Source organism: Entelurus aequoreus, linkage group LG19 (genome assembly GCF_033978785.1).
Source record: "Entelurus aequoreus isolate RoL-2023_Sb linkage group LG19, RoL_Eaeq_v1.1, whole genome shotgun sequence".
Lineage (NCBI taxonomy): Eukaryota > Metazoa > Chordata > Actinopteri > Syngnathiformes > Syngnathidae > Entelurus > Entelurus aequoreus.
Window position 1 is genome coordinate 39,648,037 of NC_084749.1, and position 25,100 is coordinate 39,673,136.

Sequence of the window (25,100 nt, forward strand, 5' to 3'; positions counted from 1 at the left end):
TTGACATCACAAAACATTAGTCTATAAACAGTATTTAAATCAAGTTTTCTGACCTTAAAGAGTTTTTAATGGGGGGGCAACTATTTTAGTCAAATTAAATCACTTAGTGCCACACTAAGTTTGAGAGTAGGACTAAATTTCTCAAATTCTCAGGACTTAAGTGTAAAATGGCACTCTAAGACGCTTGATAAATACGGCCCCTGTCCTCTAAAGCAGGGGTGGGTAATTCCAGTCCTGGAGGGCCCGTGTTTATGCTAGTTTTTGTTTCCACCAATTACCCAGGTTTAATAAGATAATTGGCTGTACACAGCAACACTGATTTACAATTGTTAGATCGTTCCATATTGACCTTATTTTGTGTGTCATCAAAGGCGGCGCCATGTTTGTTCCATTTTGAGTGCAAAAATCGGGTTGAGCAATGCTGTCCAGTACGATAGCATTTGCTATTTGCGCGCAATACTGATATGAATTCAGCTCGGATTAACTAGGAAGGTTCCAGCTATACGTCGTAACAAGCCATCGCCAAACGAAACTGTTAGACAGCATAACTGTACATAGTTGTGAAAAAGGTACTAATGCGATAATACTGATCATGTTCATTAGACGCTAGCTGGCTAACGACAAGCAATATTGATGGCTGTGTCAGATGTCTGATCATACTCATTGGACGCTAGCTGGCTAATTTTAGACAGCATAAATGTACGTAGTTGTGAAAAAAGGTAATAATGCTGATCATACTCATTCACTAGCTGGCTAACGAATAGCAATCTTAATATTGTTAGTCGCTAGCCAGCCAGTGTCAAATGAGTATGATCAGCATTATCACATTAGTACCCTACCTTTTTTCACAATTATATACAATTAAGCTGTCTACCGTTAGCCAGATTAGTGTCTAATGAGTATCTAGAGCGTAATATCAGCATTATCACATTAATACCTTTTTTCACTACTATGTAGTTATGCGTTCTAACAGTTTTTTTTGGTGAGTGCTTGTCATGACGTCTGGCTCAAAACTTCCGAGACCTAGTTAAACCGAGCTGAATCTATACCACTATGCTCGTAAATAGCAATAGCAAATGCTATCGTCTGTTAGCAGTTGTCTGTTGTTAGTGATTGTTATTGATTGATTGATTGAGACTTTTATTAGTAGGTTGCACAGTCAAGTACATATTCCGTACAATTGACCACTAAATGGTAACACCCAAAGTTTTTCAACTTGTTTAAGTCGGGGTCCACTTAAATTGATTCATGATACAGATATATACTATCATATATACTATCATCATAATACAGTCATCACACAAGATAATCACATTGAATTATTTACATTATTTACAATCAGGGGTGTGGAGGGGGTGGGGGGTAGGATATGGACAGCAAGTAGTGGACATATATAGAGAGAGAGAGAGAGAGAAAGAGAGCGAGAGAGAGAGAGAGAGAGAGATCAGAAGGCATAAGAAAAAGTATCAACATTTGATTGTTTACATTTGATGATTAGCAATCCGGGGAGGGTGTTAGTTTAGGGTTGTAGCTGCCTGGAGGTGAACTTTTAGTGCGGTTTTGAAGGAGGATAGAGATGCCCTTTCTTTTATACCTGTTGGGAGCGCATTCCACATTAATGTGGCACAGAAGGAGAATGAGTTAAGACCTTTGTTAGTTCGGAATCTGGGTTTAACGTGGTTAGTGGAGCTCCCCCTGGTGTTGTGGTTATGGCGGTCATTTACGTTAAGGAAGTAGTTTGACATGTACTTCGGTATCAGGGAGGTGTAGTGGATTTTATAGACTAGGCTCAGTGCAAGTTGTTTAACTCTGTCCTCCACCTTGAGCCAGCCCACTTTAGAGAAGTGGGTAGGAGTGAGGTGGGATCTGGGGTGGAGGTCTAGAAGTAACCTGACTAGCTTGTTCTGAGATGTTTGGAGTTTAGATTTGAGGGTTTTGGAGGTGCTAGGGTACCAGGAGGTGCATGCGTAATCGAAAAAGGGTTGAACGAGTCTTCCCGCCAGAATCCTCAAGGTGCTTTTGTTGACCAGAGAGGAGATTCTGTAGAGAAATCTCGTTCGTTGGTTAACCTTTCTGATTACCTTGGTTGCCATTTTATCACAGGAAAGGTTAGCCTCTAGAATGGAACCTAGGTAGGTGACCTCATCTTTCCTGGTGATAACAATGTCACCCACTTTTATAGTGAAGTCATTGACTTTCTTAAGGTTGATGTGGGACCCAAACAGGATGGATTCTGTTTTACCCAAGTGTATGGATAGCTTGTTGTCAGCGAGCCAGGTGCAAGTTCTAGACAGCTCAGCACTGAGGATTTTCTCCACCTGTGACTTGTCCTTGCCGGATACCAGCAGGGCAGAGTCAACCGCAAACAAAAACAATTCACAGTCGCATGCCGATGACATGTCATTTATGTATATTAGGAACAGTAAAGGTCCCAATATACTGCCTTGGGGGACTCCACAGCTCACCGAGAGGGGCGGGGGGACACGGTGCCGTTCACCTTTACCGCCTGCTCCCTCCCCTCCAAGTAAGATTGCATCCAGCTCCATGAGGTTTTGTTAAATCCGATTGCTCTGAGCTTATCCAACAGTATAACGTGGTTAACGGTGTCAAAGGCCTTCTGAAGGTCCAGCATGACCATGCCGCAGTATTTGCCCGCGTCCACCTCATGTTTGATGTGGTCGGTCAGATAGAGAAGACATGTGTCAGTGGAGTGGTTAGTTCTGAAGCCGGATTGGAATTTGTACATGAGTTTATTAGTGGCAAGGTAACTATCGACCTGTTCATAAACTATTTTCTCCATTACTTTCGAAATGGAGCTGAGAATAGAAACAGGTCGGTAGTTGCCAGGTTCCAATTTGCTTCCTTTTTTAAAGAGGGGAGTTACTCTTGCTATCTTAAAATCTTTTGGTACTTGGCCTTGTGTAATTGATAGGTTTATTATGTGCGTGATGATCGGGGCAATGATGGAGGCAGAGTCCCTGAGGAATCTGGAGGGAATATTATCAAGGCCGGTAGCCTTGTTAGGGTGGAGCGCGCTCAATTTTTTAAACACCTCATCAGCTGTGACCATTTCTAATTTGAAATCATCGTTGGATACTCCTAGCTTTCTGTAGAAGGCTTTAATGTGTTCTACACCAAAGCGACCAGAGTGGTGGGACAGCTTGTTGACAAGAGTTGTGGCTATGCTGGTGAAAAAGATGTTAAGTCTGCTAGCTACCTCCATTTTGTCTGTAATGAGGGAGTCACCCTCCTTGATGCTGATGTTGGTGAGTCTTGTTTTAAGTTTCTGGCTGCAACCAGGAAGCTGGTTGTTGAGAATTTTCCAGAGCTCACGTGGCTTATTTGTGTTTTCCTCTATTTTGTCGTTAATGTAATTTTTTTTAAGGATTTAATCAGGTTAGTTGACTTATTTCTTAATTTATTGCATTGCTTTTTGAGAGTTGAAAGGAGTAATTTGAGGTTGATGTTATTGGGTTGTTTATCTACTTCTGTTTTGCATTTTTGGTATTCAGAGTATTTTCTGTCTCTGTCTTTAATGGCAGCTAATAGGTCCGGATTCATCCATGGTTCCGAGCGGGCTTTGATCCTGACTGTTTTCACGGGAGCCATGTCATTTAGTATCTTTAGGAACGCCGTTTTGAAGCGATCCCAAGCAACATCGACCAGGTTGCTCGCGAGCACAGGGGACCAGTCCCACTCATCTAATTTTAAATTGAAATTGTGGAGTATTTTTTGAGGGATCTGGATTGGGCTGTTATGTGGCCATTGGTTTTGGGTTTAGCTATTTTGCGGGTGCAGAAGTTTAGATAGTGGTCGCTAAGACCACAGATCATGACCCCACTATTTTTTATTTTAGGCCGGTCTGAAGTGAGAATGAGATCTATGGTTGATTAGGTGGAATCACACACCCTTGTAGGTAGCGCTATTAGCTGGGAAAAACCGTGCAGATTACAAAACTTGCTGAAGGATCTGAAGACAGGCGCATCTTTGCGTTGAATATCTGTGTTCAGATCCCCAGTTATAATTTTCTCCACGTTGTCTGTCCCTGCCAAGCATTCTTCCAAAGCCCCATAGAAATCACTCTGATTAGGGGGTCTATAAACAGTCCCTATTAGTACCGGCTTAGCGTTTTTAAATTTGATTTCCGCCCACACAGATTCCAGGTCATTGTGGTTAAGATCAGTGCGAGTTATGTATTTTATATCTTGGTGAATATACATACAAACGCCCCCACCGTGTTTATTCCTATCCTTTCTGATTACCGAAAAGTTTTCTATTTCTATCTCTGAGTCAGAAATACTTTGATCAAATTTGGTTTCAGAGAAACACAAAATTTTTACCTTCGTGTTGAGGAACATTTCTCTGATTTGGTCGAGTTTGGCTCCAGAGAGGCTGTTCACATTAAGGTGGATGATGTGTAACCAAAAATAGCATCAGAGTCCGCTGTGTTGTGGTACTGACCAGAAAAGTTCTTGGTTGTTTTTGCTGTTGAAGTTGAAGAAGAGAAGGGAGAGAGAGGAGAGAGAGAGAGAGGCATCTTCCTCCAGGTGAAGGGGGAGGGAGGAGGAGGGGCGGAGTTGGAGAGGGGGAGGCCAGGTAGGGTTGCTGGGGGTGGATTTCCTTTTGGCGGGCTTTTTTGAGGACAAAGAGAATAACGAAAATGTTTTTGTAAAGGCGCCTCTAAATCCAGTGTATGCCGCGTCCTCGACCGTCGTGGACCGGGGAGAGGCCGCGTGGACCCCCGCCATCTCGTGCAGTTCCCCGCCATCATCGATGACTGGTTCGCCGTCCACCGCCACCGCTGCGTCGTTCACCGCTGCTGAGTCGATGCCTTCTCCGATGACTGGGTCGTCCTCCACCGCCGCCGCCGCCGAGCCTCCGACCGTGTCGATGAACGGGGCAAAGTCCTCCGCCGAGCCGCCGATCGCGGAGCACAGGTGAGCTTGAGCTGAGATGAGCCGGTAGCCGAGTTAGCTTCGATGGCGACGCTAGCAGTAGCAATGCTAGTCTTCGCCAGTCGGGACAACATTAACCGTGTTGTTACAGGTCCAACACGTTAGCTCCAAAGCCAAGGTGCTTCGCTGATGTATTGTCGTGGAGATAAAAGTCACTGTGTATGTCCATTTCGCGTTCTTGACTCTCATTTTCAAGAGGGTAAAGTATCCGAGGAGGTTTAAAATATAAATCCGTGATCCACAGTAGAAAAAGGAGGAAGTGTGGGATAATCCGAGCAGTTGTTTGAATTCCCGATCGGGAGCGAAAGAGAGTGCGACCGCTCATCTCGGCGTCCAGTTGTTACTTGGTGATACAAGTTTTTAGTCTAGTTATGTTTCCTCCCAGGTAGTCCTGACACACTGAGAATTGTAACCTACGAAATACAGTTTATATACTTGTGGGTAGACTGACAATTTCTCCTTGATTGCTTGTTTGTAGCCTCTGGGATGCTGCTATGGGGAAAATATTCAGAACAAAATTCTCACTTATTCTGATATGCAGACATCATAGGCTAAACCCGCAACTATGCCTTGACTTGACCTCAATAAATGAAAAGCTTTATAACATAGGATCAGGTCGAGACTTTATAATTTGACGTTAGCATCTCCATCTTAATTGGCCAGGTTTTTCATCATAGCAAACTAGCCATGGCTAGCCGAACGGAAGTTTCAATCCAAAGTGGAAGACAGTAAATTTTCACAATGACCGTGGCAAAATAAGGTCAATTGGGACACATGAAGAGTCATCAGCTGCCATCCATGCACTTATCAAGAAATGTAGCCAAAAAATATTTGATGGTGTCAACGTTATACCTAATTAAAGGCCTACTGAAATGAATTTTTTTTATTTAAACGGGGATAGCAGATCCATTCTGTGTCATACTTGATCATTTCTCGATATTGCCATATTTTTGCTGAAAGGATTTAGTATAGAACAAGGTTCGCAAAAAAGTTAAAAAAGTAAAAAATAATAAAAATAAATAACAATAAATAAATAAACAATAATAATAAATAAATAAATAATAAATAAATAATAAATAAATAATAATAATAAATTATATAAATTATAATAATAAATTATAAAATAATAAATAATAATAAATAAATAATAAATAAAAAAACAATAAAAAAGTAAAGTTCGCAACTTTTGGTCTCTGATAAAAAAAAAGCCTTGCCCCTACCGGAAGTAGCGTGACGACACCGGAGGAAGGGCTGCTCATATTTTCCTATTGTTTACACAAGCAGCGAGAGAGATTCGGACTGAGAAAGCGACGATTACCCCATTAAATTGAGCGAGGATGAAAGAATTTGTGGATGAGGTACGTGAAAGTGAAGGACTAGCGTGCAGTGCAGAACGTATCTTTTTTCGCTCTGACCGTAACTTAGGTACAAGGGATCATTGGATTCCACACTCTCTCCTTTTTCTATTGTGGATCACGGATTTGTATTTGAAACCACCTCGGATACTATATCCTCTTGAAAATGAGAGTCGAGAACGTGAAATGTTTTAAACATCCAAGAGTGCGAACAAATTTGAAGCAAATGTGCTTGTCTGTTGCTGGTGTGAAAGCATGGAATTCTCTACACAAAGACTTAAAAAGTTGCAAGAATATCTTTGAATTTAAAGAGTTACAAAAAGAGACAACTGGAATTATATCAAACTGCTTTTTGATTTTGATTGGAACGTGTCATTTTGAAAATGCTTAAACGAAAATTAAAAGTATGTTGGAGTTCGGTCGGGTGTTGGTGGAGGGAACAGTGATAAAGTCATCTAAATAATTTGTGTTAAAAAGGGGGCAGATAAATATAAGAATAGTATTCTTCCATCTGCTCCTTTCTGATCATGGAAATGTATAAGAAACAAAAAAACAATGAAAGTGTCAGTTGTATATGGCTAGTATATATGCATTTTCATGAAAGGAATAAAAAGAAATGATGATGATGATGATGATGAAATGGACATTCACAGTGACTTTTATCTCCACGACAATACATCGGTGAAGCACTTTAGCTACTGAGCTAACGTGATAGCATCGGGCTTAACTGCATATAGAAACAAAACAAATAAGTCCCTGACTGGAAGGATAGACAGAAGATCAACAATACTACCAAACTCTGGACATGTAACTACACGGTTAATGCTTTCCAGCTTGGCGAAGCTTAGCAATGCTGATGCTAACGACGCCATTGAAGCTAACTTAGCTATGGAACCTCGACAGAGCTATGCTAAAAACATTAGCTCTGCACCTATGCCAGCTCTCATCTGCTCATCACGACCCATGCTCACCTGCGTTCCAGCGATCGACGGTACGACGAAGGACTTCACCCGATCACCGATGCGGTCGGCGGCCCGGAGACGGAGGAAGTCAAGGTGAGGTCGGCGGCTAGCGCGTCTGCTATCCATCTCATAGTCCTCCTGGTTGTGTTGCTGTAGTCCGCCACTAATACACAGATCCCACCTACAACTTTCTTCTTTGCAGTCTCCATTGTTCATTAAACAAATTGCAAAAGATTCACCAACACAGATGTCCAGAATACTGTGGAATTTTGAGATGAAAACAGAGCTTTTTGTATTGTATTCAATGGGCTCCGAATACTTCCGCTTTAACCGTTGACGTCACGCGCAAACGTCATCATATCAAAACGTTTTCAGCCGGAAGTTTGTCGCGAAATTTAAAATTGCACTTTATAAGTTAACCCGGCCGTATTGGCATGTGTTGCAATGTTAATATTTCATCATTGATATATAAACTATCAGACTGCGTGGTCGGTAGTAGTGGGTTTCAGTAGGCCTTTAAACAATTAGGCCTCAAGTTGGCATGAAATCCAGTATACACACTGGCCGTCCAGGACTGGAATTGCCCACCCCTGCTCTAAAGAATGGTTTAAAATCAAAAACTAAACGACCAAACACTGCTGTTGGGGCAAATCCCTCTCAGTTATCCAATGCATGAAGAATGGCAAGGATAGCAAAGCCAATGCTCCTGCTGTGCACCGCACCCAATTTTACTTGTAAAGATGAAAAGAAAATATAATGAAAAGAAATTGCTTAACATTGGCCTCAATATCTGGATCTGTTCATTTAACACTGCCTATATTTCTGTTTATATGATTATAGTTAGGGTTGTAATCTTTATTAATCCCTAATCTGCAACTACATACAATTAAAGTAAGAAAGGTTAAAAAAAATCGAATGTAATGCAATACCCTGTGTTTGCTCATTTTAAAATATTGCACAATGGCTGGAAATGGGTTTTGAATGTTGCATTTCTCTGCCCCACCCCCAGTGTTGACTCCATGGCTTCGGCCTTGGTAGCAACTATGTATGTTTTCCAAAATGACGTATAAAATGTGTTTTTCCAGATGAGTTTGTTAAAATACTTTATGGAGTCAGAAGAGAGAGAAGAAGATGAGGGACCAGAAGTAACAAACACTTTAAACAGGACAAATAAAATACAAAGATGACTGGGACAGAGGCAGGAATGGAACATCTTCAGAGGAGAGAATGAGGGAGACACAAGTACCATCTGTAGAAGTGAGACTTTCACAGGTAACTTGACTAGCTCATAGTGTCATCCACCAATGATTTCACAAGTATCAATCAATCAATGTTTATTTATATAACCCTAAATCACAAGTGTCTCAAAGGGCTGGCCAAAGATGCTAGCCAGCAATTTTTTTAGTGTAACTTTTGCTCGCAAAGATTCCTGTTTACCACAATGACATCCACAATTTGATTATATTATGCTTGTAACATGCTATGATTTGTATTTAATATGTTAAGTCACTGTTTACCTTTGTATTCTGTTAGCTAATTCAATACCTATACCTCTTGCCCATAGACCACAGAGGGAGAGAATGTGAGCCACTGTGTTACCCAGCTGAAAAAAGGAAGAATGGGGACAGCCTCATGGCTCCAAGTCTAATTCAGACCGCACCAAGGAATGGCGTTTTATCTTCTCTGGGACATCACACTTTCACTTCTGGTGTGCAGTCTGCCGGCATGTGTTAGAACGCAGACCCCAGGTCAGAGCTGATGCAATAAGCCACATCAACAGGGAATCACACACACTCAAAACCAATCTTGAGCCTGTATTAAAACACTTCATTGAATGTGTTAGATTTTTAGAATTTAGATAAAATCTGTATGATGATGGTATTTTTCTGCAGAACTCTTAGCAGTGTCACTTTATTAAAGCTGTTTGATTGTAATCATTCAGAAAAAACTGTAGAATAAAGGTATTTTCCAGCAGAACTGTTGGCATTGTCACTTTATTAAAAGGTGTTCAATCTTATGAATTTAGAAAAAATCTGTAAAACAACAGTATTTCTCTGCAGAACTCGTAGCATTGTCACTTTATCAATGGTGTTTGATCGTAATAATTTGAGGAAGAATCTGGAATAACAGTATTTTCCCGCAGAACTGTTAGCATTGTCACTTTATTAAAGGTGATTGTGTTATGATCCGCTGCCCGGATCATAGTTTGTTAATGTTTTCAAGTCACGTGTGTTTTCAGCACCTTGAGTTTTGTTTGTTTCCGTTGCCATGACGGCAGATTACATTCACCTGCCTCTGGTTAGAGTTCGGGATGCGCACCTGTTGCCCGGGCGCTAATCAGAGGGCTATTTAGTCTTTGCCCTGGCCTCACTCGGTCTGGCTTCTTAGTTTGTTTTACGCAACAGATGACAACGTTTGTTTCCTGCTCTTTAGCTGCTAGCTTTCACGCTAGGCTATTTTGGCTTGCTAGCTCCCACGCTAGCCCCTTTAGTTTGTACCTTAAGTGCTATGAGCAAGTTTTTCTTTGTTCTCGTCTGATTTATGTTTTAATAAATCATTTCCTACCTGCTAGCTGTGTCCGAAGCCCGTCTGCATTCCTGGGAAAACAACACCCGCATCATCATGCGACCCCGTCGTCACAGATTGATCTTATACATTTAGACAAATCTGTAAAACAATGGTATATTATTCTGCAAAACTTGTAGCATTGTCACTTTTATCAAAGGTGTTTGATTGTGATAGTTCAGAAAAAATCTGTAAAATAATCGTATTTTTCTGCAGAACTGTTTGCATTGTCACTTTATTAAAGGTGTTTGCTTGTAATAATTTAGTAAAAATCTGTTAAATAATGGTATTTTTCTGCAGAACTGTTTGCATCGTCACTTTATTAAAGGTGGTTGATCTTAACAATTCAGAAAAAATCTGTAAAATAATGGTATTTTTCTGCAGAACTGCCAGCATTGTCACTTCATTAAAGGTGTTTGATCGTAATAATTTAGTAAAAATCTGTAAAATAATGGTATTTTTATGCAGAACTGCCAGCATTGTCACTTCATTAAAGGTGTTTGATCGTAATAATTTGGAAAAACTCTGTAGAATAAAGGTGTTTTTCTGCAGAACTGTTTGCATCTTCACTTTATTAAAGGTGGTTGATCTTAATAATTTAGTAAAAATCTGTAAAATTACGATATTTTTCCGCAAAACGTTTCATGAACATTTCTGTAAATATGTTTTTGATCATTATTTGGTTTACAATGCTTTACTTTAATTTTATGGTTTTCGTTTGGCAGCCGTAGCTGCCAGTAGATGACCGTTTTTTTACATAATTTTTTTTACAGTGTTGGCAATTAGTGTAAGGGAAAATAAGTTCATTAAGCCTATAACCATTGATGGTGTTAATCACAAAATATCGCTCTACGCAGACGATATTGCTATTTTTCTGACGTACACCGAACAATCTATCCCGCTTCTGCTTGATCTTATAAATGAGTTCGGCACGGTTTCGGGATACATCATAAACTGGCAAAAAAGCGACCTCATGCCGCTCTCGGCTGATTTGAATCCTGCATTCGTGACCTCAACTCAGATTAACATTTTAAAAAACTGTGTTAAATACCTAGGTGTTAAAGGCCTACTGAAACCAACTACTACCGACCACGCAGTCTGATAGTTTATATATCAATGATGAAATTTTAACATTGCAACACATGCCAATACGGCCGGGTTAACTTATAAAGTGCAATTTTAAATTTCCCGCGAAATATCTGGCTGAAAACTTCTCGGTATGATGACGTTTGCGCGTGACGTCACGGGTTGAAGCAGACATTTTGGAATAGCACGTGGCCAGCTTAAGTCGTCTGTTTTCACCACATAATTCCCCAGTATTCTGGACATCTGTGTTGGTGAATCTTTTGCAATTTGTTTAATGAACAATGAAGACAGCAACGAAGAAAACTGTAGGTGGGATCGGTGTATTAGCGGCTGGCTACAGCAACACAACCAGGAGGACTTTGAGTTGGATAGCAGACGCGCTATCCGACGCTAGCCGCCGACCGCACCGATGATCGGGTGAAGTCCTTCGTCGCGCCGTCGATCACTGGAACGCAGGTGAGCACGGGTGGTGATGAGCAGATGAGGGCTGGCGTAGGTGGAGAGCTAATGTTTTTAGCATAGCTCTGTTGAGGTCCCGTAGCTAAGTTAGCTTCAATGGCGTCGTTAGCAACAGCATTGCTAGGAATCGCCAGGCTGGACAGCATTAACCGTGTGGTTACAGGTCCAGGGTTTGGTTCGGTGTCTCTTGATAGTAGAAGTAATCATAGTATTGTTGATCTTCTGTCTATCCTTCCAGTCAGGGGCTTATTTCTTCTGTTTCTATCCGCAGTTAAGCACGATGCTATCACGTTAGCTCCGAAGCTAAAGTGCTTCCCCGATGTATTGTCGTGGAGATAAAAGTCACTGTGAATGTCCATTTCGCGTTCTCAACTCTCATTTTCAAGAGGATATAGTATCTGAGGTGGTTTAAAATACAAATGCGTGATCCACAATAGAAAAAGGAGAAAGTGTGGAATCCAATGAGCCCTTGTACCTAAGTTACGGTCAGAGCGAAAAAAGATACACCCTAGCGTCCTGCACTGGACTCTAATCCTTCACTGTCACTTTCCTCATCCACAAATCTTTCATCCTCGCTCAAATTAATGGGGTAATCGTCGCTTTCTTGGTCCGAATCGCTCTCGCTGCTGGTGTAAACAATGTGCAGATGTGAGGAGCCCTTCAACCTGTGACGTCACGCTACTTCCGGTACAGGCAAGGCTTTTTTTTTTATCAGCGACCAGAAGTTGCGAACTTTATCGTCGATGTTCTCTACTAAATCCTTTCGGCAAAAATATGGCAATATCGCGAAATGATCAAGTATGACACATAGAATGGATCTGCTATCCCCGTTTAAATAAGAAAATCTCATTTCAGTAGGCCTTTAAACTCACTAAAAAACAGACTTACTTTTTAAATATAACTTCACAGAGAGACTAAATGCCCTGCAAAATAATATTGAACAATGGAGAACATTGCCTCTGTCGCTGATAGGCCGAATATGTCATGATCCGTTACCCGGGTCATGGCATGATTTATGTTTGGTAGTTTTCCTGTTTTAGTCTGTTTCCTGGGTGCACCCTCTTTCCCTGTTTACTGTTGGTTTCCATGGGGACTGATTCTCCTCACCTGTCTTTGTTTAGCAATTAGTGTTCCCACCAGGTGTTTTGGTTAATCACTCCCCTTTATAGCTTTCTGTCGCCCAGCACTAGTTGCTGGGTCAATGTTTGCTAAATGCAACAATTACGTTCTCCTGGTTTTTCTCCTCGCTCTTGTGATTTTTCTACACACTAGCATTCCTCGTTTTTCACCCTTGGTGACATTTTTTTAATTGTTTTAGCTTCACGCTTGTTAGCGTCCTCAGTTTTGTATTTTTGATCCTGCCTTAAGATAATTAAAACCTTAATCCTACCTGCATGCTGCTCCAGCTTGTTTTCTGCATTGGAGGGAACACTACCAGCACAGCCATGTGCCACCATCGTAACAGAATAAATACAATTCAAATGGTTTCCCTGCCAAGATTCCTTTATTTTTTTCAAAACATCCCAATTTTTATCCCAAAGTCCTTTTTTAAAATGATTGACTGTGATTTTACCATTTATCTGGGGATATAAGGCACATAGAATCTCTACACAACATCTTCAAAAGCCAAAAGCATTTGGAGGCCTAGGCTTACGCTATTATTGGGCTGCTAATAGCAGAGCGACGATATACTGGCAACTGGCTAATGACCCTGATCCACAGACTGAGATACCATCCTGGTTAGCGATAGAACAAATTCTACCTCAAAAAACCTCCCTTAGAGCAATTATTTTTTCATCACCAAGGCCAAAAGCCTCTTCTAAGGGAGCGCATTACTAGCGTTGCAAAGGGGTGGAAAGTTTCCGGTAAATTTCCAGAAAGTACGAATAATTGCATTGGTAATTCTTCTGTAATTTCAATTAAAGCCATTGTTGTTGAAAAATTAGCTCTGTATCCATACTGGTTCTCTTCGAATATTTTATTTTTGTTTGTGAAACTCTCTTATCTGTTATTGAACAGTTTTTCAATGATTTTAGAAAATTGTGGAAGTAAGGAAACAGGTCTATAATTTGTAAATTGGTAATTGTCTCCAGTCTTATAAATTGGTGCAACTTTAGCTATTTTCATTTTGTTTGGAAATTTACCTGTTTGAAATGATAGGTTACTAATATACATTAAAGGCCTACTGAAATGAAATTGTCTTATTTAAACGGGGATAGCAGATCCATTCTATGTGTCATACTTGATCTTTTCGCGATATTGCCATATTTTTGCTGAAAGGATTTAGTAGAGAACATCGACGATAAAGTTCGCAACGTTTGGTCGCTGATAAAAAAAAGCCTTGCCTGTACCGGAAGTAGCGTGACGTCGCAGGTTGAAGGGCTCCTCACATTTCCCCATTGTTTACACCAGCAGCGAGAGCGATTCAGACCGAGAAAGCGACGATTACCCCATTAATTTGAGCGAGGATGAAAGATTCGTGGATGAGGAACGCAAGAGTGAAGGATTAGAGTGCAGTGCAGGACGTATCTTTTTTCGCTCTGACCGTAACTTAGGTACAAGGGCTCATTGGATTCCACACTTTCTCCTTTTTCTATTGTGGATCACGGATTTGTATTTAAAACCACCTCGGATACTATATCTTCTTGAAAATGAGAGTCGAGAATGCGAAATGGACATTCACAGTGACTTTTATCTCCACGACAATACATCGGCGAAGCACTTTAGCTACGGAGCTAACGTGATAGCATCGTGCTTGAATGCAGATAGAAACAAAAGAAATAAGCCCCTGACTGGAAGGATAGACAGAAGATCAACAATACTACCAAACACTGGACCTGCAACCACACGGTTAATGCTGTACCGCCTAGCAATGCTGTTGCTAACGACGCCATTGAAGCTAACTTAGCTACGGGACCTCGACAGACCTATGTTAAAAACATTAGCTCTCCGCCTATGCCAGCTCTCATCTGCTCATCAACACCCGTGCTCACCTGCGTTCCAGCGATCGACGGAGCGACGAAGGACTTCACCCGATCATCGATGCGGTCGGCAGCCCGTAGACAGAGGAAGTCAAGGTGAGGACAGCGGTGCGGCGGCGGGCGTTGTAGCTTTCGACGACACCCCGGCCGCCATCAGAGTCGGCAAGAAACATATATTTCCCCAAAGTTACGTACGTGACATGCACATAGCGACACGCACGTACGGGCAAGCGATCAAATGTTTGTAAGCCAAAGCTGTAGTCACGGTAGCGCGTCTGCTATCCAACTCAAAGTCCTCCTGGTTGTGTCGCTGCAGCCGGCCGCTAATACACCGATCCCACCTACAGCTTTCTTCTTTGCAGTCTCCATTGTTAATTGAACAAATTGCAAAAGAATTCACCAACACAGATGTCCAGAATACTGTGGAATTTTGCGATGAAAACAAAGCTGTTTGTATTGGGATACAATGGTGTCCGAATACTTTCGCTTTAACCATTGACGTCACAGGCATACGTCATCATACCTAGACGTTTTCAACCGGAAGTTTCCCGGGAAATTTAAAATTGCACTTTATAAGTTAACCCGGCCGTATTGGCATGTGTTGTAATGTTAAGATTTCATCATTGATATATAAACTATCAGACTGCGTGGTCGGTAGTAGTGGGTTTCAGTAGGCCTTTAATAGTCCTGAGTTATCTTCTATAACCTTTTTTATTGTTTCCATATCAATTCCGTTACAATCAGTAGAAGTCTTAGATTTACATTTTTTCACGATTGTAACTATTTCCTCCTGTGTCACATTACTGAGGAACATGGAGTTGGGATTTCGCTCTATGGTATCATTATAGTCCTCAATTGAAACTGGGTCTGGAATCCTTTCTTCCAATTTTGGTCCAATATTTACAAAGTAATTATTGAAGCTTTCAACAATTTCCTTTATGTTGTCATTCTTTTTATTTCCTTCTAAGAAGTATTGGGGGTAATCCCTCTTGGTGCCATTTTTAATAATGCTATTGAGGATGCCCCATGTTGCTCTCATATTATTTTTGTTCCTGTCCAATAATTCACTGTAATATTCTTTTCTACATGACCGTAGTATGTTTGTTAACTTGTTTTTATAGTTTTTGTATTTAATTTCTGCCTCTGTAGTTCTATGTGCTATGAATTTTCTATATAGTGTATTCTTCTTCTTACAAGCATTGTTTAATCCTTTTGGCATCCATGGTTGATTATTCTTTCTCTGCTTACTATTGAGTTGTTTCCATGGACAATGTTTGTCATAAAGTATTATCAACTTGTTTAAGAAATGTTCATATGCTTCATCAACCTCTTTTTTTATTGTACAAATTGTCCCAATCTTGCTTTTGTAGCTCAATTTTGAAAGCAATCATCCTCTTCTCTGTGCACAGTCTTCGAAATGTCCTTTTGTCTTCCATGTTCTTCTTGTAGTTTCCATCATATATTGTAAAAACTGGCAGATGATCACTAACGTCGGTTATAAGTAGACCACTTGTAGTGTTATTATCAAAATCATTGGTAAAAATATTATCAATAAGCGTGGCACAGTGTGCTGTGATTCTGCTTGGCTTTGTAGTGGGTAGAGCGCCCGTGTCAGAAACCTGAGGGTTGCAGGTTCGCTCCCCGCCTCTTACCAAAAAAATTGCTGCCGTTGTGTCCTTGGGCAGGACACTTCACCCTTGCCCCCGGTGCCGCTCACACCGGTGAATGAATGATGAATGAATGATAGGTGGTGGTCGGAGGGGCCGTAGGCGCAAATTGGCAGCCACGCTTCCGTCAGTCTACCCCAGGGCAGCTGTGGCTACGAAAGTAGCTTACCACCACCAGGTGTGAATGAATGACGGTGTTACGACCTGGTCGCATCGAGGTGCGGTGGTGTTCTCCCAATGATGCAGACGGGCTCGGACACAGCTTGCAGGTAGGAAAATGATTTATTTTCACAAATCAGACAGAAAAAAACAAAAACGACTAGCATGGGAGCTAGCAAGCAAAATAATCTAGCATGAGAGCTAGCAGGAAGCAAAGTGGTCGTAACTTGTTGCATGAGAACAAACTAGGAAGCCAGGCAGAGTGCTGCCCGGGCGAAGACTAAATAGCCCTCTGATTAGCGCTCGGGCAACAGGTGCGCGTCCCGAAACGCTAACCAGAGGCAGGTGAGCAAAATCTGCGGTCATGGCAACAGAAACAAAACACACGTGACACTAAACTGTAACCAAACTGTGATCCGAGCAGCGGATCCTAACAGACGGGTTTTTAAACATGTAAAGCGACTTTGGGTACTTAGAAAAGCGCTATATAAATCCCAGGTATAATAATAATAATAATAATAATAATTTTAGGTTATAAACTGATGCTGTACATTGTATCAATGAAGTCATCAATAGACTTTTGCTTGTTAGGGTTCAATAAGTCAATATTAAAGTCACTGCATAGGAAAATTATTTTTTGACCATTATCCATGTAAGTTGCCTTGATCCATTCTTCAAATGTTTCTATACTTGATTTAGGTGATCTATATATACAACTAATGAAAATGTTTTTGCTTTTTTCCTGACATATTTCAATGGTTATACATTCTAAGATATTATCTATAGCAAATGACATGTTTTTTTACCACTTTGTAGTTCAGGTTCTTCATCACGTACACAACTACTCCTCCTCCATTTTTGTTGGTTCTGTTGATGTAGTTTAGTTTATATCCTTCCAGATCAAAATATTTTCCTTGTTTATCATCAATCCATGTTTCTGTGACAGCGATCACTTTAAAGGGTTCGTTGATGTGTTCCAAAAAGTTCTTAATGTTGTTGTAATTTGCATACAAGCTTCTGCTATTAAAATGAATAATTGACAATTTTTTATCACATTTAATTTTGCTATTATATTGCTCATCTGTATAATATAAACAATTATTACTGATGTGGGAGAAAAAATGTGTATCTGGATCTAAATCATTTTCCAAATCCTGGTTTTTGTGATCTTTGTTGCAGAAGTTTTTTAATTCCATATTTTGTTGTTCAACAATCTTTGATGTTGTTTCAATAATCTCTATAAGTGTAGGTGGATGCAATTCTGAATATAGGTCTTCTTGTTTAGTCGTCGCTTGGAACATAGTAGTGTCAATGCTGAATTTAGGCGCTTGTTTTCTGTCAGAGTCCATTATCATCATTGTTGTTGTAGCTGTGTAAACTTTAAAAAAATTGTCCAGGTTCTTGATGTCATGGACAACAAGTACTCTTGCTTCTGGACCTCCCTTCAGCTTGATGTAGATTTTACAGTTGGCGCTCCAATTTCCCTGAATTTATCTCTGGTTTCTCAAGTCGCGTGCTTTCTTGGCGATTCCAGCATTACGTTTTGTGAGATGCTCATTCATGTACACATTTGTTCCCTTCAGCTTCTTTCCCTGTCTCAACAATGCCATTTTAGATTTTCTGTTTACGAGTTTTACGAGCACGACTGGAGTGGCGTTGTTGTTTCTTCTATTGATTCATACTATTATAACATGACGACAAAGAAGCGTGGGAGACGCCAGCTGAGTCTCTCAAGTGAGTCGGATGATATTACGAAGGACTTAAAAGACATCAGAAGCTCCATTGCAAAAATCAATGAGAAATTACAAAACCACGACTTATTGAAGAAACTATCCGAGGATGTGGTGGAGCTTAAACAATCTATGGACTTTCAAAGTGCACTTGTGGACGTGCTCAAGCAAGAAAATTATACGCTACGAGCAGAAGTGAACAGCCTCAGACAGCAAACTTCTGACATCGAAAATACAAATATAAAAGTCACGCAAGATATTTTGGATTTACAATGTAGGAGTATGCGGAACAATGTCATCATTCATGGAGTTCCTGAGGAAAAGTGGGAAACTTACCACAAAACAGAGGAGTTGGTCCAAACGTTTTTAACATCCCAGCTTAAGATGGACGGCGCAACAGCGAGGAACATCGGCTTTGGACGAGTTCATCGTATTGGGAAAAAACGACATTCTGGGGGAGAGAAGGTATGTCGCCCAATTGTTGCAGTTTGTTGACCCAAAGAGTAAATCCATGGTAATGGAGCGTAGAAAAGAACTCAAGGGAACGACCTTCTCCATTAGTGACCAGTTTCCAACCGAGATACTCAAGAGAAGACGGCTGTTGTATCCAATAATAAATGAGGCTAAAAAGAACAACAAACAAACCCGTCTAATTGTGGACGAACTCTACATCGAAGGTACTCTTTTTAGAAATGCCAGAATTACATACTGGTTGAGTGGCAGTGTTGATATAATCCAAACGGACTGAAAAGAACATATTGCAACCTCACCAAAACAATGGCGCGAGATGATGACGTCATGCATACACAGGTAGTCATGGAAACGTTTTGTAACGACCGGGTCGCATCGTGGTGCGAGGTGTTCTTCCAAGGATGCAGACGGCTCGGACACAGCTTGCAGGTAGGAAAATTATTTATTTCAGGAACTAAATCGGACAGGAAAAAACAAAAACGACTAGCGTGGGAGCTAGCAAGCAAAATAGCATAGCCTGAAAGCTAGCAGGAATCAAAAAGGTCGATACTTGTTGCATGTAAGCAAATTAGGAAGCCAGGCAGAGTGCTGCCCGGGCGAAGACTAAATAGCCCTCTGATTAGTGCCCGGACAACAGGTGAGCGTCTCGAACACTAACCAGAGGCAGCTGAGCATAATCTGCCGTCATGGCAACAGAAACAAAACAAGGTGCTGAAAACACATGTGACTTGAAAACGTAAAACTATGATCCGGGCAGCGGATCATAACACGTTTAACACAGCCAGAAACCTCGATGAAGTTATTTCAGGTACATTTTTCTTCATTTCTGTCCAAACGTTTTTTGGGGGGATGTATTACTTGCCTGGTTCTGTTTTTCCTATTTATACTACTTGATTGATTGGTGATATTTGTTTAGTTTTTTTTTTTATCTCTTAGTTTTTTCTCTCTTCTACTGTTTTACTTTTTAGCTTTCTCCTTCTCTTATGATTTTGTTTACCTTACATTTTTTTTTCTCTAATTTATTTTACTTTCTTTAAGCATGTTTGTTTTGCTATTTAAATTATACAATTTTGTGGTAAAGGGCAATGGGAGGTAGGGAGATTGACAAGAAAAAATAAGAGGACACATTTACTAAATGTTATGTTTGATAATTTTTGTCACATAAGGAAGAAAACCAGTTAACACAACATAAGATATTGCAATGACTAGAAAATGTTTGAAAATTATATCTTGGAATGTAAAAGGTGCAAATGAACAGGTGAAACAAAGAAAAATTCTGAAGCATCTAAACAATCTTTCTACTGATATTGCTTTGCTACAGGAAACCCATTTGAAAACTGAACATTTAAAATATCTGAAAAAAGGATGGGTTGGTGAGATAGTTGGTGTTGGACTGTCCTCCAAAAGATCTGGTGTCGCTATGATGTTTAACAAAAAGATAAACTATATTATAAATAGTATATTTTTAGATCCAGAGGGTAGATATATGATTATTAACTGCCATATAGATAATAACAATATCACACTGGTAAACTTATATGCACCCTGTGATGTACTGTACTCGTGGTTCGATTGAGAGTACTGCATTGTTGTTGTGGTGATTGATTGCTCATGCCTGACTGATCTCCCGGACTCACATTCAGAGTATAAAGTATACACACTGCTGCTACACTGGTGTCCTGTCCAGTTATTATTATACCTCATAGTCCAAGACTTAACATGGTCTCAGAAGTGGCTGACTCTTCACTTGAGGCAAGCTGATCTCACGGAGACTTTAACGGATTTGCAGAGCGAGTGAAGAGGACCTGTTTGATGTGCTAGCAAGCCCCGCAGCTAGCATTAGCATCCCGGAGATGGAACAGCTCAAACCACCGTCATCTCTGCTTCTTTCTGGGAACCTGGCTGAGAATTGGCGCAGGTGGGAGCAACGTTTTCAACTGTATATGACAGCCTCTGGAGCCATTGAGAAGGATGAAAAAATTAAAGTGGCCATACTGTTGCACACTGTTGGAGAAGATGCATTGGAGGTATTCAACACATTCACTTTTGCTGATGGTGATGATAAGAAAATGGATGCTATCCTCAAGGCTTTTGAGACATATTGCAGCCCACAGAAAAATGTTGTCTTTGAGCGCTACCAGTTCTGGTCTCATAATATGGCTGATGGGATCTCAGTTGACAAGTTTGTAACAGAACTGCGCCAGAAAAGTAAGAACTGTGAGTTTGGAGCAAGTGAGACCGAAATGATCAGGGATAAGCTGGTGTTCAGCCTGAACAATGCATCTTTGAAGGAAAGGCTGCTGAGGGAAAAAGACTTAACCCTGGGGAAAGCAGTAGATCTGTGCAGAGCATCCGAAGCAGCAAGGAGCCAGATGCAAGCTATGCAACCTACACAAGCCACTGGTGAGTCACACGTCCAAGCCATGAATAGAGCTACAGCTCACACAGAGAAAAGGAAGTTCTACAAGGACAGAAGGACAGAAAATAAAAACAGAGAGTGGAGTGCACAATGCAACAAGTGTGGGAGGACACATGAACCTCGCCAGTGTCCTGCTTACGGTTCTGTATGCCACAAATGCAATAAGCAAAACCATTTTGCCAGGATGTGCTCTGCACCCACTGACAGGACGGGCACCCTGACACATAGCACAGGCACAACAACAAGACGTGGTGTCCATGACCTGGAGACTGAGCTGGATGAAGAAGTGGATGTCAATTCACTGTTTATAGGTACTGTGTCATGTGTGGATGTGAATGCAGTCACTAAAAGCAAAGACACTGCATGGTACACTATGGCTAGTGTTATGAATGTCCCGGTCAAATTCAAGATTGACACGGGAGCAGATGGGAATGTGCTGCCTATGTCCATTGTAGAGACATTCCCAGGCCGTATAAAGCTACAGCCCACAAGAACAGTGCTGGTAGCTTATGGGGGGAACCGCCTCAGACCTGAAGGGACTGTGTCACTGATGTGTGAAACTGCTAAAGCTAGAGCCAAGCTTGACTTCTTCGTGATCAACCAGTCAGCTGTGCCAATCATGGGCAGAGAGGCAAGTGAGGAACTGCGACTGGTGAAACGGATTGATGCACTTCATGAGAGATGCCCAGCCACGACAGAGAAGCTAAAGAGGACTCCGTCTACAAAAGAGGAGCTGCAGGAGATGTATCCTTCAGTTTTCACCGGGCTGGGTGAGTTCCCTGGTGTACATCACATACACACTGACCCTGCTGTGACACCTGTAGTACATGGGTGCAGAAAGATTCCTTTGGCTATCATGGACAGACTGAAGGTCACGCTGCGACATCTAGTGGACACAGATGTAATAGCCCCTGTGAATGACCCAACAGAATGGGTGAGCAGTTTGATGATCACAGAAAAGAAAAATGGCTCACTTAGGGTGTGCTTGGACCCTCAAGACCTAAACAAGGCCATTAAGAGGCAGCATTACTCCATTCCTACTCCACAAGATGTCTGCTGCAAACTAGCAGGGAAATCCATCTTCACCATTCTGGATGAGAAGGATGGATATTGGCAGGTGAAGCTGGATGAGCCATCGTCTATGCTGTGTACATTCAACACACCATGGGGCCGGTACCGCTTCAAGAGACTGCCATTTGGCATCAAGTCAGCCAGTGAAGTGTTTCAGCAGAAGAACTGTGAGACCTTCGGCGACATTGAGGGTGTACATGTCATAGCAGATGACATGATAATTGCTGCATCATCAGAACAAGAGCACGCGAACATCCTCCAGCAAGTCATGGAGAGGGCACAAGCTGCCAATGTCAAATTCAACAAGGACAAGATCCAATTCAAAATCAACACAGTGAGATACATGGGCCACATCATCACGCCAGAGGGCGTTAAACCAGATGATACCAAGGTGACCGCCATTGCCAACATGCCAGCACCAGAAGACAAGAAAGGTGTACAGAGACTGTTAGGAATGACACGGTACTTGGCCCAGTACATTCCAGGGGAGGCTACAGTGACGGCCCCTCTGAGACAGCTGCTGAGAAAAGACGCAGTATGGCAGTGGGCTCATGAACACAATGCAGCTCTGGAAAGCCTGAAGGCTGCTCTGATTCGTGCCCCAAGTCTCAAGTTTTATGACCAGCACAAACCCTTGACAATCCAGGCAGATGCGTCTAAAGATGGACTGGGGGCGTGTCTTCTACAGGAAGGCTTCCCGCTGAGCTATGCCTCCCGAGCATTGACAGACACAGAGCAGAACTATGCTCAAATTGAGAAGGAGCTGTTGGCCATTGTGTTTGCAGCCAAGCGCTTCCACCAGTACATATATGGGAAAACAGTGACTGTGCAGTCGGATCACAAACCTCTTGAGGTGATCTTCAAGAAACATCTGGGCAAAGCACCAGCAAGGCTACAGCGGATGCTTCTCCAGCTGCAGTGCTATGATCTAGAAATTGCATACACTCCAGGAACTGACATGCATGTCGCGGACACACTCTCTCGCGCTGTGGTGACAGGACGAGTCGATGACCTCACGGAGAACCTGTTCGAGGAGAAGGTTGTGTATGCCATGGAGGCCACAGATGCCTTGAGTGAAAACATGCTCAAGCAACTCCAGGGAGCAACTGCAGCAGACAAGGTGTTGCAGGCAGTGATACAAGCACACCAGACAGGCTGGCCAGGGAGGAGACAACGCTGTGACGGCATGTTACACCAATACTGGCCTATCCGTCACACAGTGAGTGTCAAAGATGGTGTAGTAATGGCGGCTGATAAGATAGTCATTCCCCAGAGCATGAGAGCCGTCATCATGGATAGATTGCACCTTGCACACCAAGGTGTTCAGCGAATGAAAGCCCATGCCAGGAAGGTCCTGTACTGGCCAGGAATGGCACAGGACATAGAGAAGAAAGTAGAAATGTGTGCCACATGTCAGCAACTGCAGCCACAGAACCAAAGGGAACCTCTCCAGTCACACGAGATACCTGAACTGCCATGGTTGAAACTGGGGACTGACATATTTGAGCTGCATGGACAGTCATATCTCCTGATTGTAGACTACTTGACAAAGTACCCAGAAGTGCTAAACCTACCAGATAAGACAGCCCACTCGGTCATACAAAAGATGAAGTCGGTCTTCTCCAGACATGGGATTCCCAAAGAGTTGGTGAGTGATCATGTTCCTTTTGCAAGCTGTGAGATGCAGAAGTTTGCTGCAGAATGGGGCATCAAGCTGACACATTCTAGCCCTGGATACCCACAAGCCAATGGGCTTGCAGAAAATATGGTAAAAACTGTGAAACGCTCACTGAAGAAAGCAGCTGCAACAGGGACTGACCCACATCTGGCTTTGTTGTCATTGAGAAACACACCGGTGACGGGCCTGGATGTCTCCCCAGCGCAGATGTTGATGGGACGCGTCCTGAGAAGCCCTCTCCCGCGCACCAGTGCTGTGCTGCAACCTTCAACTCCTAAAGACGTTCATGACAGACTTCGACAACTGCAGACTCAAAGAGAGAAGTACTATAATGTGGGCACCAGGCCACTGCCTGAACTGACTCCTGGGACCACAGTGCACATGAAGACGAGGCAGGGTTGGAAACCTGCTGTTGTACTAAGCAAGAGAGTAGAGCCACGCTCTTACTGTGTGGAGTCACCGGCAGGCGTGATCTTCAGGAGAAACAGACGACACCTGAGGAGAATTCATCCGAGTCTGCTTGAGAATGCTGATCCTGAGTCCGTCGACCAGCCGGAGACTGTGTACGATGACCCACAGACCCTGCAGGACGAGACACCCGCCACTGAGGCCCTGAACAACCAGAACTCCCAGTCCGGCACGTGCGGCGCTACACGCCACACCAGATCTGGGAGGGCTGTCGTTCCGCCTGCGCGGTACAGAGACTATGACACGAGCCAACGCTGAAGGTTGTGCTCCACCGGTGGGCCATGTTCTGGAACCTCTGACCCCAAAGAAGAAACACATGCTTGGCAATCACACAGTTAAACGTTAAACTTGCATGAAACACATTGACAGGAACCCCGCACTCTTAAAACCTTTTCACACAGCACACGTGGACTTTTCCATGCCATGAGTATTTTTTTTATTTTGTTTCTGTGCTCTACCTAAGTTCATTTTTTGCCACTATGTTGCTAAAAAAAAAAAAAAAAAAAAAAAAAAAACGACAAAGGAGAGAATAGGTGTGGCATAGCTGTTCGTGATAATGATGTTTGAGTCCATGCTACATTGTTTATTTTTGCACTCTTGTTCAGCAGTTGAAAAGTTAACCTTTTTCCTTAAGAAAGGAGGATGTGATGTACTGTACTCGTGGTTCGATTGAGAGTACTGCATTGTTGTTGTGGTGATTGATTGCTCATGCCTGACTGATCTCCCGGACTCACATTCAGAGTATAAAGTATACACACTGCTGCTACACTGGTGTCCTGTCCAGTTATTATTATACCTCATAGTCCAAGACTTAACACACCCAATGATGATAAACCTTCTTTCTTTGGTGACATGGAGCTCAATCTGGCAGATTATGTTGATTCTGATATTATTATGAGGGGAGATCTAAATTTAACAATAAATCCAAATATTGATAAAACTGGTAAGATTGTTAAACCCAAGAAATCAGTTTGTTTTTTCTCTTCTGAAATTAATGCAAACTCTTAACCTAATATATATTTGGAGAACCTTAAATCCATATGAGAAGGATTTCACTTTTTATTCAAACAGACA